This window comes from Acinonyx jubatus, chromosome B3, assembly GCF_027475565.1.
Source record: "Acinonyx jubatus isolate Ajub_Pintada_27869175 chromosome B3, VMU_Ajub_asm_v1.0, whole genome shotgun sequence".
In the NCBI taxonomy this organism is placed as follows: Eukaryota; Metazoa; Chordata; class Mammalia; order Carnivora; family Felidae; genus Acinonyx; species Acinonyx jubatus.
This window is the reverse complement of record NC_069386.1, coordinates 88,460,785-88,477,808: the sequence shown is the minus strand read 5'-3', so window position 1 is coordinate 88,477,808 and position 17,024 is coordinate 88,460,785. Positions and strand designations below refer to the sequence as shown.

General features: G+C 41.8%; 1 protein-coding gene across 4 annotated transcripts in view; it reads right to left on the bottom strand.

Moving 5' to 3' along the window:
* LRFN5 (leucine rich repeat and fibronectin type III domain containing 5) overlaps positions 1-10,276 on the bottom strand; it is a 250,773-nt gene extending 240,497 nt beyond the window's left edge. Inside the window, exon 1 of one of the 4 annotated variants that reach the window (XR_003422469.2) lies at positions 6,622-10,276. The gene's annotated coding sequence lies outside the window, so the exon portion shown is untranslated. The remainder of the gene's footprint in view (positions 1-6,621) is intronic. The other 3 variants (XM_027065641.2, XM_053224415.1, XM_027065638.2) reach the window with 3 other exon arrangements.
* Positions 10,277-17,024: the final 6,748 nt, after the last annotated feature.

Here is a 17,024-nt window from a genome sequence, read left to right as displayed (position 1 = left end):
TGCTGGAGCTGGTATCACACTTCAGTGTAAAGTGAGACAAACAAACTGGAGTCCATCTAGAAAAGGGTGGTGATAAAAACTTACGATAGATAACATTTATTGAGTATAAAGTGTAAAAAGGCTTAAAATCATGACACATAGAAAACTGTCCCAAACCAGTTTAGGCCTAATTATGTTTAATCATAAGCAGAGCAATTATTGTTTGAAGATCTCAAGCAACTCAGTTTAAATATTCGAGGTACTGTCACTGGGAATTAGATTTATTATGTGCCCTTCCTTCCATATCAAAATTAATTTGAAGCCAAGGATGCCAGATATTTGGCTCAACTCCAGAAATAAATTTTATGATATGCCTATACAAAAATGGAATAATCTGGTTTAGGTGGAATGATTTTAGAATCCTTGAAGGTACTCAAGTTTTGTCAAAATGACCATTTGACAGGGATGCTTTAGTGAAAATCTAAATGTGAATAGATGTCAGAAGAACTCAGAAGTTTTATAATGCCAGACCCATCAGGGGTTAAAATGAATTTAAATTTGAACGTCTTGTGTAAATCATGCAATCACCAGAGTACCAGAGATCCTCCAACCTATAATTTCTTAAACCTCGCCAGATTCCCTGCTTTACATGTGCCTGGTCTCTGAAGACAGTGGACTGTGGGGCCCTTGTTTCGAATAAGCTTTAGCATTCCCTGGAACCCTGAGGGTCTACGACCCCAGGCATAGACTCTGACATCATTCAATTACTACACCTTTAGTTTTTTCCTCTCCCCTCATGATAACTAATGATGAAATGATAATGACGATGGCAATGATGTTGGTGATGATAGCAGCTGAATGTCCTTTATCATTAGCCTCCTTTTATAGGTGAGGACACTAAGGCTCAGAGAGGTTACATAAGCCTGAAACACAGGTTTGTGCAATCCCAAAGTTCATGCTTCTAACCACTGCACAATATCAACCTCCACAAAACACATTAACAATTCCCCAATTTCCTTTGTCCCTCTTACTACAGAGTATAACATATCAAGATAGAATAAAAAATATCAGTTAACTTTCCAGCCTATGTATTTGTTTACATCCTTCCTGTTACTATGAAAATAAGTTCCTTGAGGTCAGGATCCAATGTCTAGTTTATATGCTGTTAAAGTGCCTGACATTTGAACAGTAAATACCTGGCCAATATCCTACAAAATTCCTATAAATAACCCCTAAATTTCAGTATGAAGGTAGGCACGTTCCTGTTAAATGAGGCATTTTAAATTAAAATATCTGTGACTATTAGTGCTATAACAGTATCTCTCCATGTAGAAAAAGTGTATGTGCTGCTCCATACAGTGTTCAATATCGCCATGCAAGTCATATGCATTTTAATGTTGCTATACAAATGTCTTAACACTAATAAAATGAATGCATAGAAATCACTTAATAACCTAACTTACATACCATGGAAATATAACAAAAAGAGCTAATTGCTAAGAAAACACCACAGCCTGTACTTCCAAAGAAGATAAGAGAAAGTTAGTTTTCATAACAGGGTTGATATGTTCCCACTAATAAATCACTTTAAAGCAAATATCCAATAACTTTGGAAGCAACACCACTAGGATTCATGAAAAATCTATTAAGACAGGAAATGAGAAGTCAACATGGGGGATGGAATGGAGAAAGCAACTAATATGCAAACTTCAGGTCTCTAGCATTTCCTCAAAAGAGCTGCACAGAGCAAAGTAAAAAATAGAGAAATATAAACAATACTGTTTTGGCTTCTATCCCTGATTAAATACACTGGTTCTATTGAACTAAATAGTGTTTTCTTGCATTTTTCCATGAATTCAGAAACTGCTTCTAGAGTTGGGAAAAAAGGTCCATGCTATCACATTATGCATTTATCCTATGACTTCTTTCTAGAGGAATCTAAAGTAGATTCAATATCCAATGGTAGGATTGGAAGGATTTTTAAAGCAATAAATTGCATATATGGTCCCACGAAGAAACAAAGAGTAGCATGAGGTTTAAGTTTAGACAGATTTCTTCTAGAAAAAGATACATATTATCTAGGAAGACTCGAATTGATCAATTTGCATTTTCTTCCTAATGTGACCTAGTTTGTAACTTAACAAACATAGACCCTCAAAGCCAAATTCTGAGAAATCTTACTGATATAGCTCATAGCTTAATAATAAGGCCTTTTCATGTGGTTTACAGGCTGTCAATAAAATGATACTACATTTATATAACCATGTAATTTCATTATTATTTTCTATCACTTGTTAACCATCTTCATAATTAGTATTAAATTATGTCATAGTTCAGTAAAAAGCATTGTGTCAGAAGAGTATGTATCAGAACACTATGATGAAAAGCTTTAAAATGGCATTAGCCATTTCTAAATTAAATTCTTATATTTCTATCTCTTGTTACACTTATATGAAACTGGAGTTTTCATAAAAACACACAATTTATGTTGATAGGGTATAACCCAAATGGTTCACTTCTAACCAGAATAGCTTCAATACTGATAAACATAATTCTTCTTAATTTTACCATGCACACACCATGTAATGGACAAATTATACTGCCTTAGGTTTTAAATAGCTCTCAATGATTGAAGGATGCCACAGGAATAAAAATGTGGGCTGTAGAAATGTAATAAGCAGTCTCACTTTCAAGGTTTACTGAACAAGGCAGAGCCATACACATGTGTGACCGTGGAATGATTTAGCAAAATTACCTGTTAGTCATGTGTCCTATCTATTTAAAGGCCTAAATTCTTGTATTTATTCTTCAATAAAGCATAAAAGTTAGAAGTGACTACCATATGCACAAAACTATGAAAATAATGCCAAAATGTTATATTTCTAAGTAAATGAAAAATAAAAATCACTGGAATGAGTTAACAAATTAGCCAGTTCTAGGAAGTTTTATGTAGCTTTCTTTCTCCAACCTCAAAATTGGCACATATTTATCAGTAATCTTATCTATTGTCAATTGTTCTTAAAATAACTGAAGATATATGATATAGAGCTTATTACATGGTACTTTTATGCAGAGGCAGGGACACTGTTAGATATCTGCAAGCATCTCATCAGCAGAAAGCAAGATCCTAATTTCACCAGCTAGAAAACTCAGCAAAACTACTGAGCCTAAAGTGCTTCAAGCAGCAAGAGAAAGCAGAACATTGGTGTGAATGAACAAAAGAGAACTGATGGTCATTCATGAAAAGATTTAAAGCAGATAAAACATGCGATGGTCATTCAAACACCAACGCCATAACCACACAATACTTTGCCACCAAGAATGCATTTAATGACAGAGGAGACAAAAATAATGGAAGAGGGGATATAGGTGGGACAATTTTCTTTCAAGTGACCAAAGCTCTTGCTAGCCCCTCATGAGAAAAAAGAAAAAAAAAATCATCTCTGCCTGGTATTAGTCAAAGATATATCTTAATGAACCCCTCCCAAATCACTCAAGCACAAAAGTCTCATATTTCAAAACTGAAGTAGATATGCATATGTCTGTGTGTGTTCATATATACATCACATGTGTGAAGTGGGAAAGAGGTGTGTAAAGCACAGAAGACTGGTGTTGCTCAAGGTCATTCTCCTCTTGAAAAGAGAAAAGGAAAAGTAACTAAAAGAAATGGTCTGGGAGACAGGAGTCAAGGGGCAACTTCTTTGCACCTGCCTACATGCTCACATCTGTTCCCATGGGTGCCCTGACTTTCCTATTGTTTTGGCCCTCTTGCTGGTAAACATAAGAGAGCTTAAAAGGAAGGAACATTTTGCTGGGAAATTTCCTATTAACACCTGACAGTCTTAACCCATTAGTGAGCCAAGCCAGCTCTATCTAAGTACAAGGTCAGTGGTCTCAGATCTTCAAACTAACTGGTGTCTACCTCTCTGCCACTCAAGCAAGGGAGAAGGGACGGGAGACAGAAATCTCCATTTTTAAGTAACTTCTATATATGAAACTCTGTGCTAGGAGGTGGATTTGGTTTTGACATTCCACCTAACTCCATGTACCAATGAATGCTGATTCTAAACATATATCACATAGTCATCCATGTTTAGGCTTCTAAGCACTCAACAACCAGATAATGCATTTGTTTTGCCTTCCCTCAGGGTGAGGACACAAACCTGCAGAATAGTGAATTTGTGGTGAGAAAAGGCCAGAGAGAAGTGAAATGAGGAGGGAAATAGAGAAAACCCACTATTTTCCCAGTCACTGATATTCTGCCCCAGCATTTCTTCTTTCTTGGGCACCCTCTAAAGAGGTATGCCTTATCTGCTAACAAATATTATGAATATGGTTTCTGTTGAAATACTATTCTGGAGATATCTGGGGGACAAAGAAGTGTCTTTGTCAGATTTTTAGTACACATAAATAGGTATTCTGTCCAGGATTTCCTGAGTGATGAGGGAAATACGTAGAAGTTAACTTAAAAAAAGAAGATAAAAGATAAGAACCTCCCCCCATCTAATTCCTCCCAAAATGCCCACTTATTGTGAGTTTTCATTCAGGTAGTACCCTTTTATTTCTGAGTCTTCAGAGAGGAGAATGTGGACCTGCTTTTCTGTTAAAGTCAAGTTACTTTCTATATCCTTTCTTGGTTCTCTCTAGAGCTGGAACTTACAGAGCAAATCTGTCTGAAGAGTGGCCCTCACAGCCCTCGTGTTTACTGGGCTTGGGGGTCGGGGTGGGGAGCACAGTTGTCTTCTCAGTGGTATTTCAACTGGAGATAAAACAGGAGTATAAATGACCTAATTAAATCCAGGCGAGCTGGAGGAGAGGAGAGAGAAGAGACCGGAGGAAATGGAAATCTAGGAAAAACACTTAGTTTCAGGTTTCCAACCCTGAGAAATCAAACGACATTTGAGTATCAAGGCATTTTTGCAGCCAGCTTTTCTTCTATGTTCTTGAATACTCATTTACAAGGGGGTGGAGGACTGCAGGCGCAGGAAGTCAGGCAGGACCTCACTGCCCTCCACGCGTCTCTCTCCACCTCCTTCCTCTCATATCCAGGCCGCCACCTCAGCCATGATGCGCCCGCTGTCTGCCAGGGGGCCCGCTGAGCTCTCCAGCCCCTCCTCAAAAAGTGTCGACCAGGGCCTGGCAGCTGCAGTGGCGGAGCCCAGCCCCCAAGCACGCTGCATTTACGGCCTTGTAGCACCACCAGCCTGCGAGGGCTGCAGCAGCAGCCGAGCCCAGACTCCAGAGCAGTCAGGGACATCAACGCGCAGAGACCGCGAGAGCATCCAGCTAGTGGCCAGCTTGTAGTCTGCAAATGCCATCATATGGATATCTATAGAAACGCAGCAAGCGGAGGAAAAGAGGCAGCGCCCTACACTTTCTAAGCGGCTGTGGCAAAGAGAAACCTTCGGTGCATCTCCAGTCGCTGCCTCCTAGAGCAAGGCGCCGAGCGCTCGGCCCGGCCACATCCTCCGCTGCGTGCACCCAGCAGGCAGCTACCGAAGACTGGAGACAAACGAGCACTCCTTAGCTGAATTATTCAGACCGCCTTCACTATGGAATAAAACATTGATGAGACTACTTTGGAAGTGCTTTATCTTGTTAATCCGAATGCTCTCTAGAAGGGGTGAAATTTCTGTGGGGGACTCAGAGGTGATGCAAAAAAAAAAAAAAAAAAAGCAAATGAGAGAAATAAGCTGCGAGGGTAAGGGGCTTTGGAAGTTCGCTAAATTTGTTCCGACTCCGCCAGCCCTGGGAATCTCCTTTTTAACGTATCAGACCCAATATGTTAATTAGGTAGTCGCAAACCCACCCTATTCCTTGTAAATCAATGCTCTGGCAAAAATGCTCAAAAATACATATTATACAGAAACAAGCACACCAAAACCAACCACACAAACCATGCGTACCCGAGCTCCACAACCGAGACAATACAGCTGGGGACAGTATTGGGGTGGTGGTTATGGTTTTAGCCTTGCTCCTCTAGACATAAAAATGACTTCTCTCTGGGATGTATTTTGCTACACAGAAGCAAACGCTGGCAGTTCAATACCATATCTCCGCACACACGCCGGTGACAATGAATTCCCTTTCATGCAGAGCAAGTTCCAAGAAAACTCCATTTCAGATTAAAGTCTCCAGATGCGTAATTTACAACTACTAAAGGATCTGGCAAGCTCCTCCACAATAAGGAAAGGAAAACAACCTGGCACCAGAGGTAGAGAAGGGTCAAAATGGTCCTTGCCTGAAATGATGGGTGGAAACCAAACACCCTCTCGCACTCCACGGTCTGGGGAGGGTTGGATACCAAATGGTCCGTGGCAACCATAGCCTGAAGGAAACACGGAATTTTAATCTCTGGCATCTTCAGACAGGTTCAATATGCCTAGCTTTCCAATATCATCACTCAGGGTGGAGCGTATCCATATTCCCTTAGCTTTCACTGCTAGATTAAATGCTCAGGTATAGATTTATATCCCACCTACTAGAAATTATATTACAACATCACAAAGCGCCCTTGGATATTTCAGCCCTTCCTGATGATTTTCGAAACATTAATAAGTAAAGTAGCCTGCAATGCAGATAAGACACTAGAAACAAGATCAGAAGGAAACTGGGTGAGGCGGGTAGTCGTTGGGTTGTTACCTGGTGCCTCTAGAGGAAAAGACGGTCGTAGGAGGACTTTCTGCCCGCAGGTACAATCCCGGCAAGGTGGCTCCAGGTGGCTTTCACAGTCGTACGCGGGTCTCGCTCGTCACTTTGCTGCCCTTTGCCATAGCTCAGCACCCGCATCCTAGGGAGTCCGAAAGGCGGCTCCTGCCACTGCCGCCGCTGCCCGCAGGTCGCGCTGGGTGGGGGATCCGCGGAGATCGCCCCATGAAACCCGCGTTTCTGCGCCCGGGGAGCGGGCAGAGGCAGGGCGGCCGCGCACGCACACACAGACACACTCAAACACACACACACTCACACACTCGCACACAGGCGCGCGCGCACTCGCATTCACTCTTGCACACGCACATCCAGCCCAGCTCCGGGAGGGAGAAGCAGGGAGGGGACTGGTCCTTCTCACGATCAGCTTTGATCCCCACCGGACCACAGGCAGAAAAGAGAGTGGTTTGGCAAAGCCTTTTGATCACGTTTCCTTTAAGTTCTCCTCCAACCCAAATCCACGCAATTCAAGGGCTGATGACATTTTTGTGGAGAGGAGAGAGCCGGGAAAGGGCTGAGGAAGAGTCGGGAATTTTGTTAAGCAGTTTGAAAAGCAATCCTTGTTACCTTGTTTGTACAGAACCCAGCTCGAAGGGCTGAACTTTTGGCTTCAGATGATGTGGACGGAAACATAAATATCTCTGGCCAAGACAGGAAAGTCTAGATGCACGGAAACAAGACGGCTACAAGACCCTCTGGTGACCTTGTGATGTACCTGGAAGCAAGCTAATACTGGCGCTTTCCAAGCGTCTGGGTAAAGCGATCCACACACATGGGTCCACAGGCAGGCAGCGGTTCCGAATCCAGCCGGGAAAATGGGTCTGGGCGTCCTCCCTGCTCTTCAAGAACCTCGGCATCGAGGGGGCACCGACGAGTTAACATTTGCTTCTGGGCAGTTGGATAAAAGACAGTCAAATGCATCAGATAGGCGCGCGCGCGCACACACACACACACACACACACGCGCGCAGACACACACACGCAGCTAGCTGAAGAGCGGCTTACAAAAAAAAAAAAAAAAAAAAAATAGATGCCAAGATGATTTCAAAAGGTAGAAAAGATCCAGAATCTTTTCTGAAAACAGAAGGGTCAGCAGGAAGGTTATAAAAATCTTCCCGGGTCTTTCATTCTTCCTCTCTCTTGTGAATGTGTGTGTGTATTTCCAGAAGGTTTCCTCGGTCGGCCCCACCCCCGTCCAGTTGCGCTTTTTTCTCTTGATATAAACCGACCGTGCAAAATGGATTATATGGGTGGGTTGTGCTCACAACCCAGAGCTCCACAGTCAAGAATCCTAAGGGAGCAGCCAGCTGCGAATCCATTCACATCCTCTAGGGAAGAAGGAAAAACACGCGCAAACACACGCGCACACCACACACACACACACACACACACACACAGACACGAGTCCTCAGTTCGGGCCGCTCTGCACACGGTGGCCGACTCCCTGCGAGCGGCTGCACATAGCGCCCCGCCCGCTGCCCACCTCGCCAGGGCGAGTCCGCAGCTCAGGCGTGCGGCTGGCAGCCAAGGACCCCGGCTGCGGCCAGGGCGGGCCCCGGTCCCAGGCTCCCCACCGCAGCCTGTTCGGGCAGCGGCAGCCGCCCCGCCGGGAAGGACTGCGTCCGGCGCTGCAGCATGGAGGCGGCGGCTGCGGCGGGCGCGCGGCCGTGGGCCCGGCCCTCGCCGCAATGACGGAAACTACCGCGCCTCCCAGACTCAGAGTCAGGCGAGACCCCCGCCGGGGCCACCGTGCCTCCCTCTGCCCTCGTGCCTGCAAGCCCGGCTCGCTCCGGACTGATTAACCCCGGGCAGGAGGAGAGGGTCCACGAGGTGCTTGCAAATCCCCTGGCAAAGGAGTCGCGGGGGCGTTGCAGGGAGGGGGAGGGGAGAAGGCGGAAAAACTGGAGATAAAGGCGAACTTCTAGGGGCGTCCTCAAGCCTCTTGCAGAAGGCAACTTGCGGACTACGTACAGCCCCACAGTTACAGGATAAAGGAATGTCACCGGGTCAAGCTGCGACTACTAACAGCGGTGGGAAAAGTCATTAGCTATAACCGCCAGGAAAATCTGACACGGAAGCTGCTGACTTGAGGTCTCTGTCGCCTGCGACTGGCATCCAGGGTCCCCTTAGTAGTAGGCGGTGGTTCTCTCACTAAGCAGATTGGAAAAGAAGCTGAAAAGAACATTTATATTTGAGAATCAACTCAGCCCAGCATTAGACATTACAGTGCTGCAATTGGCCACATTTTAGTATGTCCAGGGCAGAAAGTCAGTCCAATAGTCGATATTAGCCAGGACTGACCACTCAGGTCACTGGGAAAGAGATCTGATCTGAAGCAGCAAAAAGAAGGGTGGTGGGGAGAATGCTAGACTGGGTCCTGCCGAGAGGGGTCGAGGGGGCGGCATATCTCGTGACCCTGCGCAAGTTCGTCGAGCTTCTCTCCTAGACCCTCCAGTCAGTCCCTCCAGTCTGGAAAAAGCTTCCCTCCGGGACCCCCCGCCCCCCTCAGTGAAACCACGCCGTTGCTTTCTGCTGGAGCCAGGAAAGCCTTCCCCTTCTCTTTGACGGGTTCCCCAGCACTTGGTCTTCAGCCCCAGGAGGCACCTGCTGTCTTAGCTCTGATCTAGGCTGCCCCTGACACTGGACAGAACCCAAAGGAAACCCAAAGGGAACCCAAAGGGAACCCAAAGGTAAGGGAAGAGCTAGGGGTTGCAGAGGGGTGAAGCAGGCTACTAAGGGCCTCTTCCTGGCCTACTTGGCAAAGCCACGTGTTGGTGGGCCCCCTCGGATGGGCGCTCTCGAATTTTGCTACCAATAGGGCTTTCCCAGGCGTGCGCGTTGCCCTGCGGAGGCACGAAAGCACTCAGACAGTAGCACACCCACTGAGCTCACCCACGGAGCTCACCCAAGCGCGCACACGTGTACCCACGCACAGGCAGGACCCACACAGCCGCCTCTTTGCGAAAAGAAGCCGAAGGGTGGAGTGCTGGAGGTGCCAACCGCTCCTCTCCTTGCTCGGCTCTGCTTCCCCTCCCCCGCCCCCGGCTCCGGGTCCAATCCAGGGTTTAGGAGTCGGCAACCCTCGCCGCTGCTTCGTTCCGAAGGAGCGCGGCTCCGGGGCTGCAGGTCCGGCGGCGCCTCCTTCCTCCGGGTCAGCCGGCGGCGCCCGGTCCCGAGCTGTGGGGTGGGGGAGGAGAACCGCGGAGCCCGCGCGGCGCCGGACGGTCGGAGTTCCAGAGCTGGAGCGTCAAACTCACACAGCCGGGGGCTGCGCGGCCACACCTCACAAAGTAACCCCCGGGGACGCCGCTACCGTCCAGGCGAGTCTCCTCTAAAACCGTCAGTGCTTCCCCAGCGCCTTTTTGTCCCCCGAAGTGAAAACCCTGAGAGTCCGAGAAGTCTACGGCAAGCACCTGCGGCGACCTGGGTCCGGGGACTCCCCGTGGAACAGGGAGAGAGAGTGCTGCCATCCCCGCTTCTTCACTTTGTAACTTGGCCACTTCTGGGACTTGGCTGGAGGGCGGCGGAGGTGCACCAGTGCGGAGGAGAAGCAGCCGCGAGCGAGCACTTCCAAATACTTTAGGACGCGGGGGTGACTCCTGCTCCTTCAGGATCATCCCACTTGCCACCCTTCCCTGCTGAGCTGATAGGAACCGCTAAAGTCCAGGAAGTGAAGGTCTGCAGTTCCTCCTGGGAAGTATAGAGAGATGTTGAATGAGAAATCCAAAGACCTTACATCGCTGGACCAAGAAACTTTTCTTCTTCCTTTTCGTTTTTTCCCTTTCTCTCTCTCTCCCTCCCTCCCTACCTTCTTTCTTTTTCCTTCCTTCCTTCCTTCCTTCCTTCCTTCCTTCCTTCCTTCCTCCCTCCCTTCCTTCCGTCCTTCTTTCCTTCCTTCCTTATCTTTCTTTTCTTTCTTTCTCTTTCTTTCTTTCTTTCTCTTTCTCTCTCTCTCTCTCTCTCCCTCCCTCCCTCCCTTCCTTCCTTATCTTTCTTTTCTCTTTCTTTCTTTCCTTCTTTCTCCCTCCCTTCCTGGCTTCCTTCCTCATTTCCTTCCTTCTGTCCTTTCCTTCCTTTCTTATCTTCTTTCTTTCTTTCTTTCTTTCTTTCTTTCTCTCTCTCCCTCCCTCCCTCCCTCCCTCCCTCCCTCCCTCCCTCCCTTCCTTCTTTCCTCCCTTCCATCCTTCTTTCCTTCCTTCCTTATCTTTCTTTCTCTTTCTTTCTTTCTTTCTTTCTTTCTTTCTTTCTCTTTCTCTCTCTCTCTCTCCCTCCCTCCCTCCCTTCCTTCCTTATCTTTCTTTTCTCTTTCTTTCTTTCCTTCCTTCTCCCTCCCTCCCTGGCTTCCTTCCTTATTTCCTTCCTTCTGTCCTTTCCTTCCTTCCTTATCTTCTTTCTTTCTTTCTTTCTCTCTCTCTCTCTCCCTCCCTCCCTTCCTTCTTTCCTCCCTTCCATCCTTCTTTCCTTCCTTCCTTATCTTTCTTTTCTTTTCTTTCTTTCTTTCTTTCTTTCTTTCTTTCTTTCTTTCTTTCTTTCTACCTTCCTTCTTTCCTTCCTTTTTCTAGTGTCCGGACAGAGGTGAGGAGGGGGCATGCTTAACCAGCTGTAAGAAGTCTAGAGTTGAGAACAGGGCAAAGTTCAAATATAAGTATGTGCTTTTAAGAAAAGGTGTGCGTGTGTGTGTGTGTGTGTGTGTGTGTGTGTGTGTGTATGAGAAAGATGACATCAATGTTTCATTAAAGTGAAGGAGTAATAATGTATAACTTTTCAATGTTCTCTTATGTTGCAAGCCCTACCAAGCTCATAAAAACATCCTTTCTTCATTTAGTTTAGCCTTTCTGTACATTATATGTTATATCTGAAAGTACTTTCCTCTACTTTCCCAGTTTTATCTCATTTCAAGAAAGCACTGGCTGGTAAAGCCTTGTAACTCTTACTGTCCACATACAATGTTTGTTCCTTTCCCTCCTGTGGAAGCTGAGTAGTTTGAGCTTTTTTTTTTTACATGGTTGTCAGTAGAAGGTGGCAAGACTCTCAAGGAGAGGCTAGGATACTCTTTCCAAAAGGATCTCAAAGGTAACAAAGGGTAGTTTAATTTTTATTTACTTCAAAGGTAAAAGGACCTCTGAAAGCAAGAGAGAGAGCAATTTCTGGTTTGCCTATATGGTTATTGTATGCAGTAACCACTATTGTAATTGGTGAACTTTTACGAGTCCAAACAAATTCCTGGTAGAACAGAGTCTGTTTTGACAGTGGCAACTAAAGAGATCTAAAATGTGTTTCACTAAATAATTTAGGTTTTGCTTTTCTCAGTATATCTTCCTGACTTTATTTTGAAATCCAATGTTCATGCCAAATCACTTTTAAAATTATGTTAAGCTTCTCTCTCCCAGGTTGTTTTTCTAATGATCATGGTCATAAATGTTGCACTGTCTTCCCAGAAAAATCCACAACTTGAAAAAGTTGTGTTTTGCCAATTTAAGACAACAAATGGAATTGTGAATGTTTTTCAGTTAAAATAATAACAACCAAAAGCTAACCTGAGTTTCTGGTTACATTATTATTTGGCATTTGAATTTCTTCTTAGGCAGTAAGATAGGCATGATTTACTTTAAATTTTTTGTTAACAGGTTACTCCATGAATTTTCTGACTTCTGTGGATTGATGTGTGTGATAAATTGTCTTTTCAGTTCATTGTGTGTTGTATACACTTTTAAAATCTTATTTAAGTTGGTATTGTGTCCAGATTTTCTGGGTGATGAATCGCTATTATGAAGAGCTTTCAATTCTTCTTACTAACATAAAATTCTCTGTTAATTAAAGACTGAAAAATGACATGAAGAAACAACAGGGAAATTCAAGTTTTGAAATGAAGTAATAACATTAAAAATTAAAGTAAGTGAAATCCAAACATCAACATTTTAAAAAAATAACTGTCATAGTCGTGCCTTCCATAGTTTTGAAATGTAAAAAGAGATTTGATTATCTTAGAAACATGTTTCTCATGTTGTACCTGCCTATAAGTTCTAAGGTACAAATTGTGTTGCCAATTAGATTTTAACAAAAAGAAAAAAAAAAAACAGATTCAACTGAACTCTAAACAGAGTTGAAGACCCAGTATATTTCTTTCATAAGTAAACAGATTTCTCATGTATCTATTTTTGGGTCTTCCAAAAAAATCAAGCTTATTTACTATTTAACATTCTTACTAGATACAGAAGATATTTTCCTTTTTTTTTTTAAATAAAAACTTTGTCTTGATTTGTAATTTTTTTACTTGCGTAAAATATACATTTACTTTTTTTCTTCCTTTATCTTTGTTATCTTTTTAACCTTGATGGTTGATGGTAATGGTGTATTATGTGATCAGGGTCTACCTCATGAAAGCTGGAACTCGCCCTAAGAACCCAATAAATTATTTGGACAAAAGTGCCTATTTATTTTACTGAGAAAGGTCTTTATTGAAATTAATTATTGAAACACAAATGTAATGATTTTTAAAGATTGTGTCAAAAGCAAGAACTTTTTGAGAGAGTTCAAAGAGAAGGGGTTATTTCAGAGATAAACATTGCTGGAGAGGCAAGGCAATTCTTAGGCAATATTGCAAGCAAGAAGTAGATATTATCTTTCATATCCATCCATCTGTGTTTCTTCCTTATTTGCTTATGTCCTGGTATCAATTCCCTGTTGTCTGGTGCTTCCATTTAGTTAACCCAGAAGCCCCAAAGCACAGCATTCTACCTAGAAATATCTAATCCAGAGATGAATGGTACAATATCATGATTTATTTTCCTCTTGTCAAAAGCTCTCTTTAGTCATATTATTAGATGGATCTAATTAAATTCTTAAGAAAACAGTCACATCACCCTAATTCAAACTAAAGTGTCAATGACTAGTTGTTAACCTACTTCAGAAATATGAAGTAACTTAGTATATAAAAAGTAGAATTTCTGGCAAAGTGTGTTACATGTCCAGGAAGCAAAGGCACCACAGTCATTCTTAAAATTGCGTTATGTTAAGTAGGGTACTACTTTTTCTATTTCTTTTTTATATTTTTGAAAATGCTATGAACCTAGTTTTTAATCTGGGAAGAATCATTTTGAAAGTCTTATATTTATAGATCCAGATAGTATTTCAGGAACATTTCCACTTGATTTTTTTTTTTTAAGTAAGCTCTATGCCGAATGTGGGGCTTCAACTCCTGACCCCTGAGATGATTGCATGCTCTACCTACTAAGCCAGCCAAGTGCTCCACCACCTGATCCTGACACTCTGTTTTAAAGTGAAGCCAGTCATTACATAATTGTCTTAAAAACAAATTATCTTAAAAAGTTGCATGATTGTTCTTGTGACTTGATTTGTGAGTATTGGTAGGCAAACCAAGTCATATCAGATGGCAGTAATGCTGTTGAAAGTCTATGGACTTAACTTCTTCAAACTGAATATATTACTCTCAGTTCTAAAAAAAAAAAAACCTGATAATAAATTATATGAGAAAGCTTTCACTTTTATGCTTTAGTGTTTTACAGAGTCTGTTTTTTAATGTTTATTGTTCTCCAAAATCTGCCCCTGAATTTCAGTCAGGTGGCCACAAGTCGGCAGTAATGTGACACACTCATGTGGTTGAAACCACAGGGTTTGGCTTTCCTCTTACAAGCCACCACAGATTTAGAATTAAGAACTATTTTCTATCTATTTTATTAAAGATGCATTTTCATTAAGATAAATAATGTTAGATAAGTTTTTCATGTACATGAAAACAGATAATTTTTTTAGAACAATTACTTGTTAACATAAATTTCTAAAGCATGATTAGGTTATTTCCTCCTAATCTCTTCACCAGTTCCCTACTCCTTTAATTAAGGTCTCTTTAGGAAATTGAGTTACTTCTCACTACTCTACTCGTGTTTTACCTCCTACTCTTTTGGGTCCTTTCACTGATGGAACATTCTTAGGTAGCTTGGCAGTAAAGTTCTCTTGGATTTATTTCTCAGCTGCAGTGCCAGTGATTTCTGTAATGAACAAAGATTTTTGTGATTGTTTACCATAAAACCTTCTCTCCATAGAATGACTTTTTTCTGCATGCAGTGCTAGTCATTTCATTGTCTTAGGCAGTGTCCAGCACTAGGCGCTGGGGAGAGAATAATCATAATTCTCTTGGTGTCTGTCCCCATGATAGCACACACTTACCATCTCATGCAGATAGATTATAGACAACAATATGACTTTGCTTTATTTCACAATGACGATTTGCTATTAAACCCAAATCTTTTTCGGTTAGACCTCTGGAAACCATCTCCCTTGACTCCAATAATAGCTTCTTTACTGCTGTTAGTTTCTAGTTTGCTTTTTCCCACATTTATCCAAACTGTCTTGAAAGGTAGCCTATGAAGTATCCAGACACAACCTTTTACCAAAGTACAAGATACAACACAGTATATTTGATAAAATGTTAGAATATAACATGTCTGGGATTCGAATCTTGGGTCTGAAATTTACTGCATTGTGGAAATTCACATTTCACTCTAGCCTGAGTCTTTGACTATAAAAATTATAAAACTCATATTTGTGGTTGGTTAAGTGATTGTAATAATTTTGCCATTTTAAACTACCCAGTAGAAGCAAGTACTCCATACATATCACTTCTGTTCTTTGTCTTTAGTCTAAAATTATGTAATGAATAACTAATTTTACTGAAAGTGTATTATAAATTTTCTAGTTTCTGAAAATAATCTCTTTATAATCAATAAAATTTGTTCATAAAAGTGAGATAAAAACCCTCAGGAAGATGCCTAAAACATTCTACTAATATTTTTATTTTCCTTTATATTAAATATTCTGTAATTTTAGTGACATATTGTTGAGAAAAATCTTGAACACTCAAGTTGCTCTCTTCAGGTACTATTCATCCTCAATATGTATTTTAAAAGTTAATACCTTTCTCTTTAAGAAAGGTACTCTTGCAAGAATATAATCAAAGAAACTTTCTTCAAATTTATGCAGCTTAACCCTGGCTCACAGACTAGTTACTACATATAAAATGTCTCTTGGCCGTTACTCAGGTCATTATAAAAATGAAGAAGTATGTTGAGAATATGAAAAGTTGAACAATATGAAAATATAAACAGAAACATTATTGAGTACATATTTTAAGTTATTTGGCCTCTGATTTATTAAAATCCTTAGTAACATTTATATTTGTAGAAAATATATTTATTTTTAAACATTTATCTTTTTATTATGTTATATTGCTATACGATAGTATATTCCCAGTTTCTCGGAAGTGAATTTGTATCTTGGCAGCATTAATTTAACTATTATCCTTCTGTTGTATCTTTTGTTTCTGCTTGGATATGCCCAAACCATAAAATATTCTTGGTTTGTGTTAGATTGACGTGTTTTAACCTTTCGATAATATAAAATTAGAACCTTTTTAAACCAAAAAATACATTATTGGATAATTAACATAACTTACTGATTGTGGAGATATCTTAGATATTTTATGTTGTTTCATTAGCAACAGAATTTAGGAACTAAGAAAAAGTTAGGTGGGAAATCTTTGTGAAAAATTATATGAGATTGCAGCCTTTCTATATGTTTTTCAAACATGTGGTCAACAGTAATTATAGTTAGCTGTTACAATTTTATAAATTTGAGGACTTGCTACATTTTATGGTAGAAATTGCTTAAGACTCTTGATTTCTATAATACTGATAAATGTTAACCACAAATGTAAAAACATTGGCATTGAATTCATTCATTCATTCACTCATTTTCATACATATTATGCTTCAAGAATGGGTCCTTCCTGGTCTTGACTACATTGACTAAGAGATGTTTTGTTCTCTAGTTTCCATTCATACTAAACGGGACAATATGTCTTGCGGGGGGGGGGGGGTAAGAATGGGAAACAAAGAATGTGGGCAAATTGTAAAGTTAATAATTGGCTTAGAACCATAAAAACAATTCCTTATATATTGTCTAGGAGTGCTTCCCTCCCCCGCCCCCCCCCCCACGACTTCCAACATTAATTCTCTATTTTCAAAAATATTTTCATACTATTCCACTGAGATGTTTATTTTATATACTTTTATTTTTATTTTTAATTTTTTAATGTTTATTTCTTGAGAGACACAGTGTGAGTGGGGAAGGGGCAGAGAGAGAGGGAGAAACAGAATCCAAAGCAGGCTTCAGGTTCCAAGCTGTCAGCACAGAGCCCGACGCGGGGCTTGAACTCATGAACTGTGACATCATGACCTGAACCGAAGTCGGACACTTACTGGCCGAGCCACCCAGGCGCCCCTGTTTTATATACTTTTAACAAGATGGAGATAAATGGACCAT